The sequence below is a fragment of the Aethina tumida genome, chromosome 4 (assembly GCF_024364675.1).
Source record: "Aethina tumida isolate Nest 87 chromosome 4, icAetTumi1.1, whole genome shotgun sequence".
Classification (NCBI taxonomy): domain Eukaryota; kingdom Metazoa; phylum Arthropoda; class Insecta; order Coleoptera; family Nitidulidae; genus Aethina; species Aethina tumida.
Genome location: NC_065438.1, coordinates 9,102,604 through 9,126,938, shown reverse-complemented (window position 1 = coordinate 9,126,938; position 24,335 = coordinate 9,102,604). Strand labels below are relative to the sequence as shown.

The following is a 24,335-nucleotide window of genomic DNA, read 5'->3' as shown; positions in this document are numbered from 1 at the left end:
ATTGTATAATTTCGAATTTATCGCTTCATATCACCGGTTATCTACTTCATTAAACGTGTCTGCGCCTCAATAATAGTCAAAAACGGAGTGAATTTCATCGATATTCCGGGAACACAATAATAATAACAACATAACTATGTATTACCTCACGAACAATTTTGAACAGTAAAACGCAGACAGAAGTCCATAAAATGAAATTTTATACTTTACATGAGGTTTATGTTTCGTCGAACGCAGAACGCCGAACCTTTATCAGGTTTCACTAAAAATTGATTTTCCCATTTTACATTTTAAACGTGCATGAATATTTTACGCGTACCTAATGCGAAACTATTAATTATTCTTACATGTATGTGCACAAAGTCTAGACAATAACAATTAACCGAGGGAAACGGAAAGCGGATTTTAAGTCCGATCGTATTGTTGTTTATGATGGCCAATAACTGATACAATGTAGATTAGAAATGTCGCAATTCGCGTATGAGTCTCCATACTGTCATACCGTTATTATTACCTTTAAACCAGGCCAGCAAATTGAAATATCGTATGTATTTATCATTTATGATTGTTGCTAAAGGAGCAACTCACTCGTTTGCCTATTACTTGCAAAGATATTCATCTGTATGACTTCGTTCACATTGTTATTTTGTATCGAGTTAGTTTTATGTGAATATTGATTGGGGACAATATGTTACAGCTTGTAATAAAACACCTAGAACTAGCAGAATCAATTTCGATGTTGCTAATTGACGCAAACTGTGAATTCATTGATAAGCGTCCATTGTTATAATAATACAAAAACTAATTTAGCTTTAGTTATAATGATATATTTTATCTTACATTTTTACCGTCACTGATTGATAAATAAGTGCACATTGTCATTTTGTGACTGGCTGTTTCCGGATTTGCCGCATATTAAGTTATCTTATCACTGCAAACACGAAGCAAAACAAAAATCATTTTAACATGTCTTTGTCTCTAGATAAACTTGCGTTCGCATAGACTCAACACTGTTTAAAGTGTATAATTAGGCTGCAACGAACGAAAAAGGTAAAAGAGAATTTGGTGGACGGCCAGAAAATTAAAGTTAAATTTGTCCCGAAATAAATAAGAGAAGTCGTTTCAACGGAACCGGCTTCATTAAGTAAACTTTGTGCTGGAATTAAATTAAAGGAAATGTGCCGCAGAATATTCATGGAAAAATACTTAGCTGAAATATCTATAACGAAATAAAGGGTGGGCCGTCTACAGTTTGCAATTTTAAAACGCAAATTTTTCGAGGCCTCCCGATATAAAATATAAAAAATAAGATATAAAATATATAAATCATATAAAATAAATAAAATATTTAAAATGTATAAAATATATAAAGTATATAAAATACATACAATATATAAAACATAAAAAATATATAAAATATATTAAATAAATAAAATATTTAAAATACATAGAACACATAAAATATATAAAATAAAATCTATAAAATTATAAAATCTATAAAATCTATAAAATTTATAAAATCTATAAAATCTATAAAATCTATAAAATCTATAAAATCTATAAAATCTATAAAATCTATAAAATCTATAAAATCTATAAAATCTATAAAATCTATAAAATCTATAAAATCTATAAAATCTATAAAATCTATAAAATCTATAAAATCTATAAAATCTATAAAATCTATAAAATCTATAAAATCTATAAAATCTATAAAATCTATAAAATCTATAAAATCTATAAAATCTATAAAATCTATAAAATCTATAAAATCTATAAAATCTATAAAATCTATAAAATCTATAAAATCTATAAAATCTATAAAATCTATAAAATCTATAAAATCTATAAAATCTATAAAATCTATAAAATCTATAAAATCTATAAAATCTATAAAATCTATAAAATCTATAAAATCTATAAAATCTATAAAATCTATAAAATCTATAAAATCTATAAAATCTATAAAATCTATAAAATCTATAAAATCTATAAAATCTATAAAATCTATAAAATCTATAAAATCTATAAAATCTATAAAATCTATAAAATCTATAAAATCTATAAAATCTATAAAATCTATAAAATCTATAAAATCTATAAAATCTATAAAATCTATAAAATCTATAAAATCTATAAAATCTATAAAATCTATAAAATCTATAAAATCTATAAAATCTATAAAATCTATAAAATCTATAAAATCTATAAAATCTATAAAATCTATAAAATCTATAAAATCTATAAAATCTATAAAATCTATAAAATATATAAAATATATAAAATCTATAAAATCTATAAAATCTATAAAATCTATAAAATCTATAAAATCTATAAAATCTATAAAATCTATAAAAGCTATAAAACCTATAAAATCTATAAAATCTATAAAACCTATAAAACCTATAAAACCTATAAAACCTATAAAACCTATAAAACCTATAAAACCTATAAAACCTATAAAACCTATAAAACCTATAAAACCTATAAAACCTATAAAACCTATAAAACCTATAAAACCTATAAAACCTAGAAAACCTAGAAAACCTATAAAACCTATGAAACCTATAAAACCTATGAAACCTATAAAACCTATGAAACCTATAAAACCTATGAAACCTATAAAACCTATGAAACCTATGAAACCTATGAAACCTATAAAACCTATGAAACCTATGAAACCTATGAAACCTATAAAACCTATGAAACCTATAAAACCTATGAAACCTATAAAACCTATGAAACCTATAAAACCTATGAAACCTATAAAACCTATGAAACCTATAAAACCTATGAAACCTATAAAACCTATAAAACCTATAAAACCTATGAAACCTATAAAACCTATGAAACCTATAAAACCTATGAAACCTATAAAACCTATAAAACCTATGAAACCTATAAAACCTATGAAACCTATAAAACCTATGAAACCTATAAAACCTATAAAACCTATTAAACCTATAAAACCTATAAAACCTATTAAACCTATAAAACCTATAAAACCTATGAAACCTATAAAACCTATAAAACCTATAAAACCTATAAAACCTATAAAACCTATAAAACCTATGAAACCTATAAAACCTATGAAACCTATAAAACCTATAAAACCTATAAAACCTATAAAACCTATAAAACCTATAAAACCTATTAAACCTATAAAACCTATAAAACCTATAAAACCTATAAAACCTATAAAACCTATTAAACCTATAAAACCTATAAAACCTATAAAACCTATAAAACCTATAAAACCTATAAAACCTAGAAAACCTAGAAAACCTATAAAACCTATGAAACCTATGAAACCTATGAAACCTATAAAACCTATGAAACCTATAAAACCTATGAAACCTATAAAACCTATGAAACCTATAAAACCTATGAAACCTATAAAACCTATGAAACCTATAAAACCTATGAAACCTATAAAACCTATGAAACCTATCAAACCTATGAAACCTATAAAACCTATAAAACCTATAAAACCTATGAAACCTATAAAACCTATGAAACCTATAAAACCTATGAAACCTATAAAACCTATAAAACCTATTAAACCTATTAAACCTATAAAACCTATAAAACCTATAAAACCTATAAAACCTATAAAACCTATAAAACCTATAAAACCTATAAAACCTATAAAACCTATAAAACCTATAAAACCTATAAAACCTATAAAACCTATAAAACCTATAAAACCTATAAAACCTATAAAACCTATAAAACCTATAAAACCTATAAAACCTATTAAACCTATAAAACCTATAAAACCTATAAAACCTATAAAACCTATAAAACCTATAAAACCTATTAAACCTATAAAACCTATAAAACCTATAAAACCTATAAAACCTATAAAACCTATAAAACCTAGAAAACCTATAAAACCTATGAAACCTATGAAACCTATAAAACCTATGAAACCTATAAAACCTATGAAACCTATAAAACCTATGAAACCTATAAAACCTATGAAACCTATAAAACCTATGAAACCTATAAAACCTATGAAACCTATAAAACCTATGAAACCTATAAAACCTATAAAACCTATAAAACCTGTAAAACCTGTATAACCTGTAAAACCTGTAAAACGTGTAAAACCTGTAAAACCTATAAAAAAAATATAAAACTTGTAAAACCTGTAAAACCTGTAAAACTTGTAAAACCTGTAAAACCTATAAAACCTGTGTAATCTATGAAACCTATAAAAACTATAAAACCTATAAAACCTGTAAAAAAACCTATAAAACCTGTAAAACCTATAAAATCTGTAAAACATATAAAACCTATAAAAACTATAAAACCTATAAACCTATAAATCCTATAAGATCTATAAAATACAAAATATAAAGGAGGGTTATCTACCGTTTACAAATTTTTCGTGACGCACCCGTTATTATTAAATTTAAAGAAATCATTCTCGTACTAATAATTTATTTGTAACAATGAGCACTAATTACGAGACCGTGTTGAGCAGTCGTTATTTTTGTAGCATCCAACGTTAAAAGGAAACGCAGCTTCCAACAAATTTAAATATTTCCGGCGGACAGAAAGTTGGCACGTAGGAAAAACCGCCGCCGACATAAATTACCTGTGCGACATATAGAACCGCAGAGATCCGGAGATCTAATTTGAATTAGCCGTTCGGCGCAAGATTCGGGTGACGGCCGAATAAATTAAAAGCCCGGCTTAATATTTTAATGCTCCGTGCGCCGGCCGCCACGTTATAACCACTTGGAGAAGTTTCTCTAACACATCTCGCAATCTGGACGGGTGCGCTAGTTGGTGACAGTTCCTCCTCGCTTTGTTTTCCTAGGTTTTAATTAGTTTTGATGCTTGTTACTGTGTCCTTTGTGTCGGCACTCCTCCTCCTCTTGTTATTTAATAAACTCCATTTCGGTCCGGCCAGACCAGGAAACAAATTTATCGATGAAAATGAAGAGGTTCGGTAAGTGTGTCTTGCACGTGAACGTTTCCCATCGATCGGATCGTTAAACGGCTGATGGATATCCCAGTTAGGCCGTCGGGATAGAAATAAAACAAATTGCGTGTAGCTATTTACTGGAAACCAAAGGAATTTCACTCGGGCACAGTGGAACCTTATAACGGGGATTTCCTTTCATTTAGTCGACCGTTTAACGGCGCTCTCTCGCCGAACACCAGCAGCCCCGCAATCAGAGCCGGTCCCGCTCCTTCTGCCATATCCAATTAAAGCGCCAGCTCCATTTTTCGACACCCGCTAAATTATTGCCCCGACTTACCGACCTGGAAGACGTATTGCCCAGGATTTTTTCCTCAAATTGGATAACGAACGTCGCTTCCCTCCACCCCACTCATTTAACATCGCTATCTCTCCTTTTTTTCGCATGCTTTGGAGACGTCATGAGAATTATGGTGTTACGCACGCGATTATCTCCAGCCAACATTGTGACCAACTGGCGCAACAATTTGTTACCCAAGGTGGATAATTCTATGAGGGGAGAACTGGTTCTCGCCACTGATCAACAGCTCTTTACCATATTATCTGCGTTTTAATATCGCGACTACGTATTCATAGCGTTACATAAAAACTGCCGCTTACACTCTTTTCACCATCGTCTTACAAGCGTTATTAATGCTCATTTACATAAAGCAAGATGCTGCTGGGAAGTCGAATCGTTGAATCTTGTTGGTACCACAATAGTTTATACAATAGTAAAATTACTTATTACTTATTAAATAAGGTATCTGTATATTCTTTGCCAAAGCTTTCCGTCTTTCGTACAGGATTCATCCTTGTTTATAGGTATGTGTCGTGACTTCGATATTTATTGAAAGCACCTATGATTACGTAACGATTATTTAGGAATGCTAGAAATCTGTAATTCTCATTACCGGTCGCGTTTCGCGTTTTGCGGCTCGAGCAAGGCGGCCAATCTGTAATGTTAACGGTTTGTCGACCTTTTATCGTCGCTCTTGTCCGCGTGCACTTTTCCTAAATCAACTTCGAATTATTGCCAATGTTCCGTTCTCGTTTAGCGATACCATTAAATGTCGGGCATTCCTTCAAAAACTTACACAGAAGAATGAACTAGTAGTATTAGTGGTACTTTGTTTCTCGAGGCCGTCCGAGTTCTTCCTTCCTTGTTACACCTTTGATTCTATTGGAGGTTGGGGAGTACCTCAGATAAACACAGATCCAAATATATACAAAATACTTTATTAATAAATAATTATTAGTATGAAACAAACAATAACTAACTTATATTATGCACCATCTATAAATATTCAGATGACACAAACCGCTACATGATTGTACCTACTGATGGTACTCGTCTTCTGTGTGTCAGAAAGTTCGGCACCAACCACCGTTCTAGATACTTCTGGACCTTCTTCATTATACACGAGCACCTTTATTATCACATTATCATAAATAAATTACTTGTATTTTATTATATTGTTATTACTTATTTTATATATTTTATATTTACCTGAAAAATTATAGAAATTAGGGATGAATTTTATAAAAATACTAAAATATTTTAAATAAATAAATATAATTTATTGTTGAATTTAAAAATGGTGATTAAATATAAAACAAATAAAAAATAAAATTAATAAATCACTGAAATTAGTATATATAAATTACATATATATTTATTATATTATTATTATTTATTTTAGTTCTATATTTTCTATTAACCTGAAAAATTAGAAAAACTAGGGATGAAGTTTATTAAAATACTAAAATATTTTAAATAAATAAGTATAATTTATTGTTGAATTTAAAAGTGACGATTAAATATAAAACAAATAAAAAAAGAAATTAACAAATCATACATATATAATATAAATAAATTATATATATATATATATATATATATATATATATTTATTATATTATTAATATTTATTTTTGTTGTATATTTTATATTTTCCTTAAAAATTAGAGAAATTAGGGATAAATTTTATAAAAATACTAAAATATTTTAAATAAATATTGTTGAATTTAAAAGTGACGTTTAAATATAAAACAAATAAAAAAGGAAATTAACAAATCACGGAAATTAGTATAAATAAATTACGTATATATTTATTATATTATTAATATTTATTTTACTTTTATATTAATCTGAAAATTTTGAAAAACTAGGGATGAATTTTATAAAAATACTAAAAATTTTAAATAAATAAATATAATTTATTGTTGAATTTAAAAGTGGCGATTAAATATAAAACTAATAAAAGGAAATTGACACATCACAAAAATTAGTATAAATAAATTACATATATGTTTATTATATTATTAATGTTTATTTTAGTTGTATATTTTATATTTTCCTGAAAAATTGGAGAAATTAGGGATAAATTTTATAAAAATACTAAAATATTTTAAATAAATATTATAAATATTGAACTTTAAAAATGGCGATTAAATATAAAACAAATAAAAAAAGAAAATTAGCAAATCACAGAAATTAGTATAAGTAAATTACATATACATTTATTATATTATTAATATTTATTTTAGTTGTATATTTTATATTTATCTGAAAAATTACAGAAATTATGGATGAATTCTATATGAATACTAAAATATTTTAAATAAATAAATTACTTGTTTTATTATATTTTATTATATTGTTATTATTTGTTTTATTTATATATTTTATATTTATCTAAAAAATTATAGAAATTAGGGATAAATTCTATAAAGCTACCAAAATATTTTAAATAAAAAAATTGTAATAATTATTTTTTATTTATTTATAAATATAATTATAACTATAATGAATAAAAATATTTAATTTTTTAATAATATTAGAATAAGTAAAAGGTAAATAAAAAATTAATTATAATAATAAAGGCAAAAATATAAGATAATTATCAAAATAAATTTAATAAACAATGTTATCTTCAGCATTAATTAAATAAAAACGCATGAACAATAGAACTTTTAAACCAGTAAACAATTAATATTACCAAATTCCTTGAGAAAAAATAAAACAAATTTAATCAAAATATAAAAATTTTAACTTGGACGGCCTCCCTTACTCTGCAAACATCTCCCAACATCCATGGCACTCTCAAAATTAGTGAACTAATAAATTTTTGAGTCTCCCAACATCCATGGTACACTCAAAATTAGTTAATTAATAAATTTTTGAGTCGGATGGTCTGTGTAAATTTGTCTCTGAAGACAATCTTACAACTCCGAGTGTGTCTCTAAAGAAATTGAATCCTACACTGTTACAGAAACACCCCCAACAGACATTTATTGCTCATGATACCTCTCTCCGTGTTTATGTAACATATACCTATTGTAATGTGTATAAACAATTATGCAATTCACCTACATCCATAGGTGATTGTTGGCCCATGCTCCGGGTTCTGGCTCTAAGACAAGCTTCTGCAAGCTTCTTATGGTAGACAGATTTACATTGATTCCAAAAGCTGCACAAAGCTTGGATATAGCCAATGATCAGAAAATGATCTTGTCTTATGGTTGTAACATATTGTAGCTCACCATGCCATGTATGTCAGATAAACAGATATATTAAGAATAAACCAAATAAAATGTATCTATCTATAAAATGCATTTTTTGGAAATAAAAGTTTGACAAGAAATGGATTGTTTTCCTGTCTATTAAATACTAAATAAATAAAATAAATTATATAAATGGCAAAATAAAATATATTGAACATATTTTTAAGTTTAATTTAGGAAATTCAAATTGTCCATCTCCAAAAACGTTTAATAAAGAAGAAAATCGTTGATCTTCACTTAGTTATTTTTGGTCTAACAAAGAAGAAATGTAAAACAAAGAAATCGATTCAAACGTTTTGCATCAACCCCGGAACGAATTTCAGCTAAACACACGGCGTGCATTTTTAGTTTTACAATCGGGCGGATCCGTGCAAGTTCAAAAACAAGGTTATTCTGGCGTGTTGGTTCGGCTCGCACGCTTGGGATAGGTTATGGGCACCAACGTCTAAAATTTATAGTTGGTTTTGCTCGCCCGGTTCAACTTTATCTGTTCGTTTTAATTTCGGGCCGATGCAACTGAAAAATTCGCATTGTCTAGACGACTTATTTTACACAAGGAAAAACGGATTAATTTATAGGACGCGTGGATTTGTTTAATATTATGATTTATTGCTTTATCATTTCACAAATGTTGCTCAATCCACTTAAAATTTTAATTTCTACGAAATACTAATATGATGATATTTGTTTGTCATTTGTCAGTTTATTGTGTGTACAAAATAACATATTAAAAAAAATATTAAAATTGTCGATAAGATAATTTTTCAATTTTTTATGAATTTATTTTTCAAATTTTAAAAATTTTTATTACATTTATTTACTCATTTTTGACGTTTTTCCTTGAAATTTTTATCAAACATTTTTTTATATTGTAGTTTATTTTTTTGAGAAATCTCATTGAAAGTGGAATATTTTAAAGAAAAAAAAAAAAAAACAAAATAGAAATAGAAACCTAACCTAATCTAACCTAATTTTTTTTTTTTCAGAAAATTAATCAAATAAAGAGTATTCAAAAGTTACATTTATTATCGACTGAATTTATTTTAATGTGTTTATAAAATTTTTTTCTCTATGACAATTTTTTTAGAAAATATTGTATGATAAACTTTCTAAAAAACATAGGTTAGGTCAGATTAGATTAGGTTAGGTTTCTACTTTTTTTATATATTTTTGATGAACTTTTTGAAAAAAATACATACATACATTATTATTATTACATTATTATCGTCTGAAATTATTCAAACTTTACAAGATATTCATTTGTGATAGTTTTCTTTTATTTATATCATATATATCTGGAATTGTGATTTTGTTTATTTAAAAAAAAAAATAAGTTTTTGTAATTACATAAATATTTGAAAATATTATTATTGTTAAAATATTTACAAATTTGGAAAAAAAAACAAAACGTTTGAGTTAATGAATAGATTTTTTAAATTGAATTTTTTTTCTAAGAATTCATTTCATAAAAAATTGAAAGATGTTATGTTATTGAGAATTTTTTGTTTTTTTCTTTAAATATTGTATTTGTGATAAACTTTCATAAAAAAATAGGTTAGGTCTTTTTTTGATGAACTTTCTGAAAATAAAAAAATAAGCATACATTATTATTATTATTATTATTATTATTATATTATCGATATAAATCTAAAAATTTTTTAAATTTTGTTGACTAAAATTTCATTTCATAAAAAATTGAAGTGTTACGTTATTGACAATTTTTTTTTTGAAAAAATTGTATTTATGATGTACTTAGGTTTGGTTAGATTAGCTTAGGTTTCTATTTCTTTTTTTTTGATATCATATCGTTCAAATTTAAAATTAATTTTGATTTTACTATTGAACATCACGCAAAAAATAGAACATTTAAAAACAAATATAAAAAATATTGATTTTTTATGATATAAAAATAGTAAAATTTTCAAAAATTATTAAAAATTGAAAGATTACGTTAACAATTTTTTTTTTCAAAATGATATATTTTTAACGAATTTTTTGAAGAAAATTAAGCAAATATCATAAAAAAAAAATTCATTATAATATCAAGCAACGCCAAAATCAGCATTTTTTCAAATTTAAAATTAATTTTCTCTAAGAAATCTAATTTTTTTTTACTCGATAAAAACATATATTCATATATATAAATTTTTTTTCTAAACAATTACCATTGTGTCTTGTTCATTTCTAAATTATTCAATATTGCATTAGACGTTCGCAAAAGATGGTTTTCTATGTTCACATCCTTTAATTTTGATCGATATATTGTAATCTGTTTGAAGAGAGCAGAGCCAGCCAATCCATCACATGCAACGCGGTGCTTTAACGACGCCATACAAAATCCCATTCAAGGCTCTTTATGATGATTCAAAACAAAGTGGGCAGTGGCTCTCTCCAAATGAATCGCCATGAAGTACTGCGAAGCTGGGTTCACATCTCAAAAAGGTGCTTCAGAGTATTTGGTGGAATATTAGGGGAATTATTTAGTTTGAAGTGGTGAAACTTGGACAAACAGTTATGCAGACCTTCATTGTGAACAATTCATTGAGTGAAACAATCGTTATTCCTAAAGTATCCGGCGATTGTAAACAGAAATAAAACTGAAAAAAACTATTAATAAATTGAGGTAAGAGGTACTTCTTCATCCACCATACTTAGTCGATATTTCACCCTATTATTTGGATCCTTGCAACATTTTCTTAGGGGCAAAAAAATTGAAGTTTTGGACACTCAAAAACCAATTAACTTTTATTGGTCCAAGATTCTCCATAGTATGTAGATATCCGGTCCCCCTAATGGTATAAATAATGCAATGTGGTTTAAAAAATAGACATTATTTCAAGGCGAAAATATCATACAACACCAAGACCATTATCACCATAATGATAATGATCAGGTAAACCACGTTGAATTAATTCGCAATGCCAAGACCGCACGGCTACCGCGATTATTTGCGTCCAAATATATAAATACATCAGACGGCAGATGCAGAAACTCATTGGGACTTTGCGGACCGTGAACAAAACATTCTGTTCGGATACCGGTTGAATGGATGGACCATTTGCATCTCTACGGTGGTGTTGGCGCGAGCCGCATTTTTCGTGGTTGACACGCAAGGTCGTTTACTAAGAACTGCTAATGTCCTGTCATTTATAATCTCTGCCAAAACATCAATCGAATATCCATTTCATTCATTCAGTTCCTGGGCAAATTGAATTGAAACATTTGTCGGGGGTTTTATGCTAATTCTTTCGCATGCAACCATCGAAAATATCGAACCGGCATGCCTCCCCCCGAGCGGACTGCATCCGACGCTGCGCTTTTACCCTTTTTATTATCCCCGGCGGAGTCCAATGACTGGGAATTAACTAAATTTAAATTAGCCGGCCGACGTTTATTTTTTAAAAAATGTTTATTATTTCAATGAGTCCCGCTTGGGTGGATATATTTTTACGGCACAGGGAAACATTAAAATTAAAAGGCAAACGTTGTTTTCGCGAAATTATCGTATTAACGCGGTTAGTATGTTTACTGCGACTGTTTCGAAGAAGGAATTAATTAAGGGATGCGATAAAACAGAAGCTTGGATGTTTAGTGAATGAGAATGTGACTAAATATTTTAACAATGTAACACAATGTAACAACACAGTCAACAAAATATATCTTGATATATAAATCGATATAAGGATCATTTTTATTGTGTTTTAAATATAAAGTTTATCATTTTATTATGAAACTATTATAAAAAAAATATGGGATAAGGAGTTGTCAATTTGTGCTTTGTTATAATAAAAAAAGGGGGGGGGGGGGGAATCCATTAATGAATCGATAAAACTATAATCTTTATTGTGTTTTAAATATAAAGTTCATTATTTTTTTTATAAACTAAGAAATATTGACAATGAGTCTATTTATATATTATCTAATATTAAATATTAATTTTAATAGGATATTATGTTATCTATTTATGATTGATTACTTCATTTATTTATAATAAAATAAAAAATTACATTAATAAGACGATAAAACTATAATCTATATTGTGCTTTAAATCATTTTAAAATTTAAAAAATGTTAATTAAAGGTCAAGATGGCAAGAGAAATAGCACACAATTTAAATTCAAACATTTCAATATTTCAATAAAATATCTAATAAAAGGATTTAATTCAAATTTTGTTCAATCACTATAAAAAGGATATTTCAAAATTGTATACCTTTTTTGCTCAAATTAAAAATAATTTTATTAAAAGAACGATTCCTTTTAATTTAAAAAAAATTTGCAAAAAATTTTTTTCTTCCCTTCTGATTTGATGCATTATTTATCACAAATTAAATATAAAAATATTAAAAAGAATAGAAATATGTTATAAAATTATTTTTTTTGTTTAAATCTAATTTTTCAATAATTATTATTATTTACATTTAAATCATATATTTTATACATATACACTAATACAATATTAGGTACTTAAAATTTCTTATAAAACATCAAAAAACATTAAATAATTGATTTACTAGTTGTAGTGTAGTTTTCTTCTTTTTCATATTTTCTATTGAAGTTTCGCGAAGAATTGACCAACAAAAATCGACAATTATTGCTTCTGATCATTTCCCACCACACCTCTCTATGTGTACTATATCTTGATGAAACCCTTTCACCATGTTTACCTGATTTTGTTTATATAAAAAAATGGTCAAGTTTTTATTATTATATAAATATTTTAAATATTTCATAAAAGTATGTATTCAAATTTTGTTCAGTCAGTATAAAAAAGATATTTCAAAATTCTATACCTTTTTTTGCTTTTTTGTTACGCATTTCATTAAGGTCGGATATATTACACTCATATGCTCATATGTAGAGCAACAAATTAAAAATAATTTTATTAAAAGAATTAAATAAATTTTATAATTACACTGGTCTGTAAAATTCTTTTTTCTTCCCTTCTGATTTTATGCATATTTTATCATAAATTATATATTTTTGAATAGAAATATAATATATAAAATTATAAACCACGTACATTTTTTTTAATGTAATTTTTCAATAATTATTATTATTCAAATTTAAATCATATATTTTATAACTAATACAATATCAAGTACACAAAATCTGTTATAAAACATCAAAAAGCATTAAATAATTTATTTACAAGTTGTTCATAGTGTTTCATTTTGTAGTTTTCTTCATTTTCATGCTTTCTATTCGAGTTTCACGACGAATTGACCAACAAAAATAGACAATCATTGCTTCTGACCATTTCCCACTGCAGCACCTCTCTATGTGTACTATATCTTGATGAAACCTTTCACCGTGTTTATCTGATACTTCCCCATGATTTTCAGAGAAGAAATCTAAGTGTGAGTGTGAAAAATGAATTTTCAGGCAAGCATTGCATTTTAAAGCTTTGTACGAAGAATGATTTCCTGGTAGTTTTGTTTTTTTTTTTTTTTTTTTTTGTTTCTAAGTAAATTATGAGACACTTTAACGAAAGCGGTCTATGTCCTTTTTTCAGCTTCATTCAACATGTTTATAACATATGGATTCTTCCTTCATATTTCAGGACCTACAAAGATTCCTTCTTTCGATTTCGGATCGCTAATTCGAGGAAATTTAGTTTTAAGATATTGAAAACCATTGTTAATGGCTTTTACGTAATTTTTCATAAGACCTAGCTCTATATAGAGTGCTTTTTTATATTCTCTCCTTATCTACTGTCCAGGCATCAAATATGCTGTTATTGGCGAATTTTTTACTATATAGTGCAAGCATGGTGGAAGAGGCGTTATGGTTTGGGGATGCTTTTCTGGGTTTAATATGGCCCCGCAGGTTGAGATAAATTGTATAATGGACTTCGTTCGATTCCTTCGATTTCGAAGATAATATGAGTTTAAGGTGGATCTTAAAGTTAAAGAGTGATTCGCTTCTCAGAGAGTATGTGTAATGTCTTGTCCAGCACAAAGCCCGGACCTCAATCAAATTGAAAAACTTTGGGACGAAATTGATTAAAATTGAATGAACTCTACAAAAAAGTTCAAAATCAGTGGAAAGAAATATTGAACGATTATATTGAAAAACTATTGAAATCTATGAAAGGTAAATGAAAATTTCGAGTTATAATTTATTCTTAGTAGAATTTATATTATTTTATTGAATAAATTCACTTTCCATGGGAAGAAACAAATGTTGCACTCAAGAGAAGAGGGGAATAATAATTAACATGAAACATCAAGATCTAAATATTGCTGACATCGCTGAAAACTTAAGATGGTTCCTTAAAATAGTTTACAATTGTTATAAAAAACAACTCACTTAATTGAAAATACTATAAGAAACCATCCTAACAAAAAATCAACAACTTTTATAGACAGACAAATTGACAGAATCAGTAAACAAAATTCTTTCTTGCCTAATTAAAAAAATAATTAATGAATGAAATGACATAATGAACAAAACTATCAAGGATGTATTTCAATAATGAAATATTCTACTGAAGTTTTCACAAAAATATATTAATTATCCTGAATTTTGGCGAAGGGTACTTTGGAGTGGTGAAGTTCACTAGAAAAGAACGTATCGTCGTTCTACAAACAAAAGTTTGGTTCCCAGATATCCAGCAGACACATTGCCCACTTATCTTGTATATCTTATGTGTATCTCTTTGATAAACGAACCCCACTTAATTTTTTATAAACAAACTTTATTTACAGCCACCTCATATAATAAAATAAATATAACCAGTAACCCTGTAAAACTGCATGTGATGATAAAATTCAATTTTTTTTCATTTTTAATAAAATAAATTCATTTAAATAAAATATTTTGTTAGTCACCATTTGTTCCGAGCGTGCGACACTTATCTAAACATTTTTAACAGTGGATAAACCATTTTACATTTTACGAGCTGTAAATTCTGGTATTGCCTTCCGATCACAACACGATAAGTCGATTAAAAAATATCACCGAAACATTTAAATGAACCGCCACGGGATTCCGGTTTTTCGGATTCGGCATCATTTGCATGATAATTACAAATAAATTCGGGTAAACTTCTTGAAATTGTCATGTTTACTGTGCGTTAGAATAACCAGTCGATGCTTAAGTGGCTTTATTTATTTGGGCCCGAAGAATAGTGAATTATTTATGGAAATTAGGCTCTTGCACAACGTCTCTTGGCTGTGTATCGAATTTTCAAAACGGTTGCCTTCTTGAACGTTGCTGAGGGAATATATTTTGCGGAAAAGAAGACGGGGGGCGGTAATGAACGTTCGGCGAGGAAAATTGCACTGTTTATCCCATAACGCAAGTCGTTTGGTCTGATTAAATTACCGACAAAGGTATGTAAATAAGTGGCAGATGTGGCAGTAATTCTATTAACGCTGCACTCGGCTCAGATTCTGCTAAATTGTTATTTTGGAGAAACGGTTTTCATCAGCCGTTCTCATCTGTAAAATACATCAACGTTTCACCCAAGAAAACGACACTTGTTGATTTAATAAAACTAGTTCGAAAATAAACACATGCAGACAACAAATTGGCATGGATAATCCTTATTAAACATTTGTTGGCCACTTATCCTCGGATAATCTAATGAGCCCACTCGTTCTCAAGGAGGCAGACGGTTTTTTTCTCCTTTCCCATCGCTTTCCTATTCGCCAAGCAGACGCGGCGGCCCGGTGAGTCAGCGACGTTTGACCTCAGGATTGTCACTGGCGTTTAATTACCGACATAAAATTGCGTGGATGCATGTTTGCAAATAGTAGGAGCAGTAAACCAAGCGACGTTTGTGTCATGAAATGCGCTACTTAAACCGTTTCTGCCTCGGGGTTGAGTGTTTGTTTCTGAAATGGAACGTTTTCGCCACTTCGCTTAATGACCGTTCGTCTATATTTAATTGCTCCCGGTCTATTTTATCTTGCAGATTGTTTATCGTTTAATAAAGGGACACCATTTAGTGTTTAACTGGCTGTGGTTGGGTTAGGGTAGTTGGAAATTTCATCAATTGCTTTGCCGTGGCATAAAATGAAGTATGGGCTTAGTTTCTTCTGGGAAGTTGCATAACGAAGTGATTTACGGATTTTAGTCATGAACGTGTTATCAACACAACAATTAAAGTTCATCAATAACACTTAAAGCATTTTTATAGATGATTGATGCATTCACTCAGGTTTATTGCTTAGCAACACGAAAATTTTGCGTAACATTCTTGTTTTCACAAAGTGGGTTGATTAAAAGTAATTTTAATTAAGTTGTTAAGCCTTCCATCATCGTCCTAGGGCATAATTAAGTCCTAAAATCCTAGTTATAAAAAGATATTAAAAGAACTTGTAAAGATAATACGAAAAGGATATAATTTACAAAGAGAATGGATGGTCTGAAACTTTATAATGGCCTTTTAGGCCGTTTTAATTTTCGACACTCTTGTATCCAATTATCACTGTAATAAAAACTAAAGGTAATCTATAAATCTATGGAGGAACATATTTAAAATTCTTTCCAAGATTTATGAATTAATTATTAGGAGGAAATTGCCCGGTTAAAATATTATTTAGCTAGTTAGTTGCAAATTCCGATTGCGAAGAAAAACCGATGCGTCAACTTTAGCTCGTTACACCGTAAAACATGTAAAGTGAGGAAATCGAAGATTAACATGTGCACGTCTGATTAAAAATTTTCTCAGTGCCCACCATCTGTTTTCTTTCATTTACCTGTTTCGTTATTTATGTAATTCCGTTAGGGTTGGAACTCACAGAACGTTCCACGAAATCGAATCATCCCCCGCTGATTTGTGAGGGTGCAATGATGGTAATAAAGTGTTTGACACTTGAAGCATTTTTACCTGTCTTGAGTTATTTTAATTTTCTTTCTGTATGGAACGCCGGTTGAGAGTCAATATCATCTGGTCAAATATTGAATTAAGGGTGCCGGTTTCTTTGGAATTTATAATCAATTTAGAAAAATTCTTTCGACTAATTCTAGATTTGAGTGCACAAGACAAGCGAACGCTTCATTTAAGATAAGGCAATTGAAAAGAAAGAAGCGGCAGCCCACGCAACGCCGGACAAAGAACTATGAATATTAGATTCCAAAATCCAATTACCGTTTTGATTAGTGCAGCAGCGGTGTTTTAATGCGCCATTTTGGTACGGTAATATTCTAAATTACACACGAACCTTTACCAAGTTGGTAACCGAGGATTCGCCACAATTGGAGAACGGGCTTCGAGTTTGAGACAATTTACTGTAAGTAATTTGATGTTTTTCACTGGTTTCTTTTGCCAAATCCTTATAAGCGGAGCTGAACTGGGCTTGTTAAGAATTATTTAATACACCGACATAGTTCCTGATCTACAGACTGGTTTTTATGGTCGCACAACGTAAATATATATGTTGGTTTTAGGAAATAATTGATAATTCGACGTGACCGCCTCGTGGGGGTCGTAAAGTCACATTTTGCACCATGATTAGATATCCAGCAATAAACCGAGAAGACGTTCCATCAAATTTTAAGTATCAGACTTAACGATGTAACAACTCCTAATTGAAATATAATCCCCGAGTTGACTGGCTGCAATCTGACATAACCACCGACTTAATAAAAATTGCTCTATCATTTATGGCCAGTGTTTCGTTATAAAGCAATGAAATTTTAAGACGTCAATAAAATGTCGCCGATGCGTGATGGAAGCTCTTCAAATTCCTGGCTTTATTGTCTCGGCTGCATTATTAGACATTCGCAGTCAGTAAAATCTCTGCACGTTTCCGGTCTGACGAATTATCATTCATGTGTCATTCTGAATTAATTAACGTACTTCGCAAAATGCTGCACTTACTCGAAGACGATTTGCATTTACAATTTATTCCGAAGCGAAAAGACAAAGATTATTAAAATACGTGATATTAGTTGACGTTTTTAATTAGGATCAAAGCAGGGCGCACATATCGGAGTGTTTCCACCTTGCCAGCGTGAAGACACTCCAATTATCGTTAAGGTCCGGCCCGATGTGCATTTCAGACGCTTAAATACCTACCCAGACGCGGCAACTCCATAACATAATATACCCAAGGTTGAGATCTGGCATTTCATTCGGCCGTTAACGATAATTGTCTTTGTCTCGGTTCTTTTTTGGTAATCTGGATTGTTGACAAACAAATGCTAGCTCATGTGGGAGAATTGAAGACAAAAGCAGTTCAATAGTTGATTGGAAACGTGGTTAATGGACGATATACAGTGTGGCCCAATTGAAAGCTCACAAATTTTGTCCGATTTTAACAATTTTTTTTAATTGTAAAGCATTAAAATATTTACTTATAGACAAAAACCCAAAACCACCTTTTATAGCAAATCTAACTACATCATTGTGTTGAGCACCCCCTAAAATGGATTTATATCAAAATTCATTAAAAATTTATGCATAGTAAATTAAAAAATATAATTTTTTAATCTTTGGAATAAATTATAAAATTAGCACAAATAATCTTATTTTTCAACGATATACAAAATTATTTAATTAACAATGATGGTTCGAGAGACATATATATATGATAGATTAGCGACTGTTAATCTGTCTTTTTAGTTTGATTAAAACACTAAATTCACAATAATACGCTTTATTACAACAAACGTAGTTTAACCCTCGACATCTAAAGCTTGACTGCCTGGTTCTTTCTTAAGAACTGCCCCGATTATTAAATGTAAACAAATACTTCAGATTTGCTTATAACACAAAACTAGTCTAAATAGATGTGAGCACGTCGCATCGGTCCATCGGTGAAGGTGATGACGTAAGCTAACATATATATATATATATATATATATATATATATACCGTATATATATATATATATATATATATATATATATATATATATACGGTCGGCATCAGATCTGCAGTTGCACCTTGAAGGCTATATTCGCTTGCGGCGAGTGTGTGAGAGTGGAGGGGATAGTAGTAAAAACTGTGCGAGTGTTCAATTGCGACACAGTAAATAAATGTTTTTAGATTTGTTATTGCGACAGATTCGCATCATTAATATTTGACAAATTAAGAATATTGCTTGTTCACGTTATATATTTTGAATCGAATAATAATGTATACAACTTTTTTATAGTTACAGTTCTTATTGCTTAATTCGTATAATAATTGTTGTTCTAATTCTAATATATTTATTCTAAAACGTATTTTACTCAATTATCATATAATATGTTGGTAATTAAGAATTATACTCTATCATACGAAAGTTTTTACCATATCGTATTCGTATTAAAAGTTAAATGTATAATTAAAGTAAACAAATAAATTCAAAAATAAGAATGTATTTAACAAAACTAAATATTAGTATTAAAAGTCTATTTTAACAAAATATATTATGAATAAATTAATGTAATAAATAACTCAAATATCTACTATTGTTTAAAAGTTTAAACACCGCCTAAAAATTCATGTTATAAATATTAATTTAAATTGCAAGGTAATGATTAGGGAAACAATTGAAATCCATAAACACGGAAACAACTTCAACAGAAAAGAAGCATTGAAGCTGGGTAAAATATGGACACTAGTGCTCAAAAACACCAAAATCGCTAAGCAAATAAGTACGGCCAAGGAACATAACGAAATTTCTAGAACATCAATTCTCTAAGTTGTCACTTAGTTGTCAATCAGATCTCAAAGTGACATGAACCAAATCAGACCTTTGAAGATGCTAACCATTCCAACAAACGTCGACCAATAAACCCAAACAACTATAGATACGAAAATAGTAGTTATTAGTGTTAATTAGAATTTTAAATTTAATAAAATAACAAGGTTTTAAGTTTATTTTTCCGAACAGGATACATTAATCTTTCACGAATTTTAAAAAGATATTAATAAAAAATTTCATGATAATAAATCATCATTGTATTTTAAAATGTGTAAATATATTAAAAATATTTATAATTTTGAGAGATTGATGACCAATTAACATGTTTAACTGTTAGACAATTAGACAAAATGAACACATTTATAATGGATTTTAAAACAAGGGAGAAATTTTAATATTGGAAGTAAAAAAGTATCGAGTAAACAAGTAGTATAACCCTGAACTACATGTAGTGGCACACTTCCTCCGTTACATAATAAGTTCACTAAGAAATAAAATAAACAAAATTAATAATTCATGCTTTTCCCCAACGTTTTCACAATTTTTCTTACAGATACATTGAGCTGACGACATATCTCTGTATTATTAATCCCTTGTTCGTGTAAAAATATAATTCGCATTCGCGTTTCATCAGAAATATTGCGAGGCATCTTTTCCTTTCGGCAGTGCAACGTCGACTAATTGTTTTTAATCAGTTATCAAAAACACGCGTAGTGAGCGGGGAGTATGTGGTGGGGGCCGGCCGACAATGCACCGCAAGCGATTTTGAATTCGAGGTGTAACTGCAGATCTGACGCTGACTGTATATATATATATATATATATATATATATATATATATATAAACATAAAAACTATATTTTATTTTTATTTAACAATATAAAATATTATTATTTGGACGTCGATTTTTTCTCTGAAAATACATCAAAAATAAAGATGATCCTGAAAATTAGAGCCCGATTCGATCAAATTCAGCCACTGGAGAATTTTTTATAATTTTTTAGTAATTTTTAAATTTAGACTTCTAAATTTGAAAAATGTCCATTCAAAAATTTGTTTCTGAGCTCAACTTAGAAATTTCGTTCAGGCGGCATTCTTATCTCCCTAGTTTCAAGACAAAAATATAGTTGGAAGCTGAACCACTGTATTAATAAAATTTTACCTGTTTTCAAAATGTTCTCGAATCTACAGCTTCCAAAATGCTGATATTTTTTGTGGGAGATTATTCTCTTCACTTTTTCCTTAATTGTCTCAATTTTTAGTTGCCTGTAACTTTTTTCTCGTAATTTCGATTTGCTTCAAATTTTCAACGAAATTAGTTTATTATATCCCTCAACAAATTCTGAAAATTTCAACTATGGTTTCGAGCTTGGATCTGAATTATAAATTTTCAAACATCTCAAAAATTACGTTGGAATCAACAAGCACTTTATTAATGTTTATCATTTCAACGTATAATATTATAATTATATATTTAAATAATAATGATTATAGCAGAAATATTGTTAGTAATTTATTTACTTTTACTTCTAAGGTACTGTAATGAATTGGTTGGTGTAAAAGAATAGTTAATTCGAAGGTTCTTAATTATTTTTACAATACATTACGAAAGTTGTAGATTTGAGAACATTTTGAAAACATGTAAAATTTTGTTAATACTGTGATTTAGTTGGGAACTTTCAGCTAAGCCAAAATTAACTTTAAAAAAGGTATCTTACAATTTTTTCATAATTCTTACCGCTTAGAAGATATCGGACGTCAAAATTGGAAGAAATTAAAAATTTCATTTTTACTTGTAAGTTTTATTACTCTTAGAAAAACCTTTTTCTCGGAATCTAGATTTAAATTTTCAGTGAAGTTAGTTTATTATGTTCTCAACAAGTTCTGAAAATTTCAAATAAGGTTTTGAGTTTGGATCCGAGTTATAAATTTCCAAACATCTCGAAAATTATGTTGAATTCAACAAGCAGTTTATTAACGTTTATTATTTCAACGTATATTAATTATTATAATTGTACAGTTAAATAATAATGATTATAGCAATTTAAACTTAAATTTATTGCATTTTGTATTTAAGTATATCAATGAAATATATAGAAATATTATTAGTAATTTATTTACTTTTACTTCTAAGGTACTGTAATGAATAGGTGTAAAAGAATGATTAATTCGAAGATCCTTAATTATTTTTACATTACATTATAAAAGTTGTAGATTTGAGAGCATTTTGAGAACATGTAAAATTTTGCTAATACTGTGGTTTAGTTGGGGGCTTTCAGCTAAGCCAAAATTAACTTTAACACTAATATCTATTTTTTGTCTTGAGTAAAGGATTCACAGAGAAGAATCTCTAAGTTGAGCTGGAAAACAAATTTTTGAATTACATCCTTCATTTTTCAAAAAGTTTACCAGTTAGTTTTTGACTTTGATCGAATCGAATTCAAATTTTCAGGATCATCTTCATTTTTGATGTACTTTCAACACTGAAAGTGTTCTTAATTTTAATAGGGAGGTGCTCTTAATCTCAGTTTTCCATTTTTCCTTCATTCCCATAGCCGTACAAAAAATGACATTTGTGTAAGAAATTCGACGGTTTACAAAAAAGGTATCTTACAATTTTTTTATAATTCTTACCGTTTAGAAGATATCGAAGGCCAAAATTTAAAGAAATTTAGATAAATTTCTCGTAGACATTATAAATGCCCAACATATATTTTTGTAGGAAATTAGACGCTCTACAAAACAGATCTCCTGTAGTTAATCGATTATAAACTTATATTTATGGTCTTTCAAATGGGTGGCCCATTGTTAATTTTAGTAAAATCTTTTAATCAGGTTTTAAAATACCATTTAATTCTTGTTCAAATTAATAGACGAGAAAAACATTAAATAATAATATGTTACATATTGTCTGACAAAATAAAAAATTTAATAAACCAAAAGTTGTTGTAAAGAGTAAAATTTCCGAGTGGATATTATTGGTTCGGTATGAAATTCTCGGATGAGCCCTTCGTATATAGACGACTTATTGTTCTAGTCTGGCACGGAAAAAGTCAGCATCAATTGCTCCTCGTGGGTCGGTCGCTGACTCTTCCGATATTACATTTCTATATTGTTGTCCCCGTCGTCCTATAAGAGGAGAATAATCCTGATATGCACATGCATGCACGCTGAATACGTGAAACGGTTCGATCGTTTAAAGGCCAGACTAAATAAAATTTTAAATTACTCAACCGGAGACCGAACTGAAAAATACCACTTATGTATCCAATTCCCTTTGTGTGTGTGTCTGTGTGTGTAATTTTTCATTAATAATTTTATTTTATCACTTTTTATTGTGTCAATATTTACAAGAGATTCATTGAGTGAGTGTAACGTTCATTGATTGAATTCCAACTATTAATAAAAATTTTAGGTTGTATAACAGATAACATTCATCGAAAATTCCGTACCAGTTAGATTAAAGTGTGTTTTTCGCCAACAATAAATATTTATGTCACAATTAAAATTTGTGTTGATTTCAATTCGTGAGTTTAATAAAATGGGTTGTCGGATATTGTTATTAAAATGAGTGTTGATATTTTATGTATGAAAATTAAATTGCCATTTACATATCTATTAGTCAACGTTGACAAAATATATTAATTAGTTGAGCCCGGAATTAAAGCTGATATTAAACATTTCGTTAATTTAAGGCTGTTGTTACATCGTAAAATACTGTTTTCAATCGTATAAATTTCCAATTAAACGAACTAAAAATGGTTGTGTTCTCAGCAGAGACCATGTAAGGAAAATGTTGGCATTTCAACTCATTACCAGCCTCTAATTTTATATCTAATTAAATTAGTGCGTATCTAAGAACTAATATAGATAAATGGGATTATTATTTTCATTCCATGTGCTCAGCTCTTAACAATCCATTAGCATATCTTTAATGGTAATATAATAAAATTAATGGTACATTTAAACGAACATGGTGCTTTTGTTTGTTCAAGACCAGACGTTTTTTTCATGAAAAATCAATAAATAATTTCCCAGTAATTGATTCTGAATCTTAATAAAAGCAATTCCAACTGAATCCAATTTGCGCCGATGTCAAACAAAAAATTGATTAAGCATCCAGCGGCAATTTTCAATGATTAATTAATTAAGT

The 24,335-nt window shown here is 28.6% G+C and overlaps 1 protein-coding gene across 1 annotated transcript in view; it reads left to right on the top strand.

The window, feature by feature from the left end:
• The window catches only part of LOC109596062 (laminin subunit alpha-1-like), a 178,550-nt gene that overhangs the window by 520 nt on the left and 153,695 nt on the right, over window positions 1–24,335 (top strand). The window lies entirely within an intron of this gene.